At 44.1% G+C, this 4,441-nt stretch overlaps 1 protein-coding gene across 4 annotated transcripts in view; it reads right to left on the bottom strand.

The window, feature by feature from the left end:
• LOC119729197 (nucleolar protein 4-like) overlaps positions 1-4,441 on the bottom strand; it is a 32,935-nt gene that overhangs the window by 20,242 nt on the left and 8,252 nt on the right. The gene's annotated exons all lie outside the window — the stretch shown is intronic.

Raw genomic sequence — 4,441 nt, 5'->3', positions numbered from 1 at the left:
TGGCAAAGCTTCGTGAGGTGTCAGTCCATTAAGCCACGCCCCCTTTACGCTGCTCCTGCATACAGGAGACGTGCTACATCCATGCAAGGGGCGGGGCTACAACCATGCAGGGGCGGGGCTTACATAGCAATGCCTCTTACTTCCAACAAAGCGCTGCACATTAACAAGTACCCCTCGAAACACGAAATCACATAAAACAGTTATACACGAACGCATTCATGATTTCAGCCCGAATAATATTTCCCCTCACAATGCAGTAGACTATATATAGGAGAGTTCTCGATAATGACCAAGACATGTAAATTATGGGTACAATTTATTTACCCCGAGTCATAAATAGACCCGCATATTTTAAAGCTATATACTGCGGGCTCCAAGCGTAGGTGAATCATGTTATTTTGTTTCTGTGTGTCGTTACGGTCGGTCTGTACACTGACAATATCAGAATAGTTACTGGTAGGTTTAACCATACCATACAGCCCTGCACATCTATCGCTGACTGCTGGCTATTTACACTGCATATGGCCTCATGATACCCATAAATTGCCAGGCTTGAACAGTTTGCATTTTGCACACATGCATGACACGGAACACGGCTTCTTTATACATGTACATCTACGAATGACTGTTCTTGAAAACAAAGACAAAAATCGCGAGACTTGAACGCCCCCCCCCCCCCCCCCCTCTCCCGTCACTCCATGACCCTGCCATTAAATTTTATTTGAAAACTTCTGCGCGTTATAAGAAGCCGTATGTTTTACACACTAACCACAGGCGGTCGTTATAAACTACGGCCTTTAGCTTTTAATCCCGTCTTCTGTCTTGAACTCGTCCACATCTGTCGTCAAGCCACTCCCCAACCCTGAAGTCTCCATCCACCAAAAGACGAATAAAAAAAGGACCCACCAGTACAATTCACGAGCTTTCCCCGGGGCCAGAGAGGCAGCGATCTAGCCAGCAGCAGCGGGACAAAACCCCCACCCGGGTTTTAGTGCAAGCACCCCGGGCCAACTCTAAAGGCTAGCTGCGCCGAATCGAAACACAAAACCAGGACCTTTTGTGGGGCGCCCCGATCCCCTTTCAACCAGTCCCAATCAAAACTCCAAAAATGATGACACCCGAGACTTCTTGGACGCGCCTAAAGTGACCTTTGACCTGGACACATTTATACAGTCCCCTTTTCAACAGTAACGAGCTCCTAATCATGATGGGTTCTGCTATACAATTTCTATGCACCCCCCCCCCCTTTTCACCCTCAGCCGCTGACTAATGTTATGAAAGCAGTAAAATGGGCCAAAATAATAAATGGAATGCTAAAGTTCCTCAATTTATTAGTGGGGTAGATAGGGGAAATATTTGGGGGAATTGTGCCGCATTTGGGGGAATTGTGCCTCATTTGGGGGAATTGTGCCTCTGATGACACAAGCATGGAATCTGGCCCACAGTGAGTCAGAGTATGTCATGAGAAAGATATTTGGCTATAGGGGCATCGCAGATTTGTCCTTTGAAAAAATACAGGTAGAATAACAAGCAATTATCAACATTTTCAAAATGGCTGCCACTGCTTGTCATTCTACCTATATTATTTTTTTTATCAAAGGACAAATCTGCGATGGCCCTATAGCCAAATATCTTTCTCATGACATACTCTGACGGTGTGCCAAATTCCATGTTTGTATGTCATCAAAGGCATAATCCCATCATATCTGCCGTAATATATTCTTAAATTGCGTTAGAATGCAGGAGACATCATCGTACATTTTCGTAAAATTTTCCTGGGGGCATGCCCCCAGACCCCGTAGCACGTCTTAGACTCACCCCCCTTTATATCACCCCCCCCCCCGTTTCGGTCAAGCTAGATCCGCCCCTGGTATAGTGGCGTCATTGAGAGTCCCATGTTTCCTAATGCGTGTAGTTATTGGAACAGGGATATCTCCTCAAAATTGTGGGTTTTTAATGCGCCACTCTGGTACTTTTAGTTGAGACCCGATGTCCTGGACTTCCGCGTACGGAAAACTAGTTTATGGACGATATATGGCGATGTATAAAGGTCTAGAGGTAACACGATACAAAATAAACGAACCCCAAATGCCTGCATTTTTTTTAACGAAAACAAAAGGCCTCTTCACCAGGCTGACTACTTTGCATTGTTTGGAATACCACGATCAGTGCGCATGCTCAGTAAACACAAACCGAAGCTCATGCGGTAGCATTAGACTACGATACTCACATTATTAAAAAATAAAAAAGTAAACGGCAGCGTTGTTGTGTAAACTAAAAGAGCAAACGCAAGCTATGTACAACTGAATCAGAAATAAATATCTAACAGTCGTAGGTAGTGGCTTTACGTTTCATTGAATAGTCGTCGGCCCGACAAGGATTGATGAAATCATCATTTTTAAACGACGACTAAAGAAAAACTGCCGTATTTGTTTAAGATTCAAGAATGTCAAGTGACTCTGACTCAATGTTTGTGTTTGTGATGTGTTTGAACAACTTTTTGTCACCGAAAGAAAGCGAAAGTTGACGCCTTACAATGACATACAAACGTCGTAACTCAACTGGACTCCTAACAGTACGCATGTATTTCACTTTCATGCGATCAAAATAATTATCCCATACAGTGTATGTAAATGACCCTGTTCTTTCCCATGCCTAGAAACTGGCACATCTGAAACCATTTCGTACTCTGTAGTTCTCCACAAAATTAATTTTCGAGTAGTGAACCCAACATCCGTGAAATTGTTTTCTTCGGACAAAATTATAATTGGTCTCGAAATACACACCACTGACCATCAGTACAAGGCTATGCGCCTGACCTCTGCCTAATCCCCGTGCTGGTGTTGTTTTAGTTTGAAATGCGCACGCGTGGCCTGGGTTTACCCAATCCGCGCATGTGCGGGCATGCGCGTTTTGTTGCAGGGTAAACGCAGCCCGAGTTTGGTGCACCGTGCACAGGGCAGGGGGCAACAGTGACCAATGGACGATCCAGTTGTGTGTGCAATGGGGCGATCAATAGCCGCTATGATAGCCGGCACGCGACTGCTCGCGTGCCGCAGAACAAAGCGGGCTCTCCCACCCCCGGATTGTGACTAAATCCCATCCCACAAAGGGAGCCTTTAGTCTGGCCCCCCCAATAGCAGGGAACAATAGCAGTTGTCCCTAGTCGCGTGCCGGACTGCGACGCTGGCACCCCGCACATGGCATCGGGGGGATACGAGGAGGGTGTCTGGTGTATCGTTCATTGTCTCTCAAACTGCTTCCCACCCCTCGTCCTTTTTTTCCACCTCTCTTTCACCCAAAATTGTTTCCAATAGCGTTTCTGTTGTGTGGACGTCGATTGTGGTCCTTTGTTGTGACGTAAAGTGCCCTTGTGTTGAAGTGTGCGGCACTGATGCGGGTTTATCAATCGGATAGGGTTAGAGTAACAAGAAAAATCGATACATGGGGCTGTTACAACGACACGTTGATCCCTTTGGCAAACTGCAGTAATGTACGACACAACCCCATCGGCAGTACAACGGCCAGGACAACCATACAAAGGCTACAAATCTCACGGGGTTTAAATTAACAATTAGCTCTGCTTCTACAAGGTTTAAAGGTGTGACCTATTGTGCTTGGTAACGAGATGGGTAAATGACATTGGAAAAGAAAGTAATACAAACTATTTTTTTTGGAGGGGGTCCAAATCATAACCCCCTATATACCCAGCACGATATGTGACAGAGAGGTACTCCGTGTCCCTATACCCTAAACACACCCTAGACTATTGGTACCTAGCACCCCCCCCCCCCATATCTCAAATTAATTTCTGATATACTGGTAACACAATGACCAACACAAAAGGGGGTCCCTCTTTCACCATTAACAACGGGGAAAAATAATGTTTTCATAAAATATGGTACATTGTCCAACAGCAAGTTATCAACTAAAAACTGTGCTGAATTTTACAGAAATTTACGTTTCATACCAAAACTGTCATTTTATTTCCAGGAAAAACCAGAATTGTTTTGCCCGATTTATTCATTTCCCCAACGCAGCTTGTGTGTTTGGATTCTAAATTAGATGTCGGGTCTAAATTTGGCGCAGCGTTTTGTGCCTTTTTTGTTAGAATTTATTCTGTATTATTTGCGTTCGTATATATTCATTCATCGTTAATATCGTTAGATGCCTAAGTATAGAATAATATATACACAGAACAGAACAACCAGATTTGATCAGTGCTGTACGAAGTGTTGTGCCTTATGTTAGAGTGATAAAAATAAGGAATGCAACGCACTGGTTTACAAGGAACACTGGGGAGATTTTAAGATGAATTTATTTCTAACTTGGAGAGGAACAATGCACCAACGAGCAAAAGCTTAATGTTGTGCCACAGTTAAAAAATGGAGAACATAATTCCGCGTTTCTTGAATCGAAAGGTATATACCCTTAGAGAATA

This window comes from Patiria miniata, unplaced genomic scaffold (genome assembly GCF_015706575.1).
Source record: "Patiria miniata isolate m_02_andy unplaced genomic scaffold, ASM1570657v1 HiC_scaffold_20, whole genome shotgun sequence".
NCBI classification, from domain to species: domain Eukaryota; kingdom Metazoa; phylum Echinodermata; class Asteroidea; order Valvatida; family Asterinidae; genus Patiria; species Patiria miniata.
Note: the sequence above shows the minus strand (reverse complement) of the source record. Positions and strands in the feature narration are given on the sequence as shown.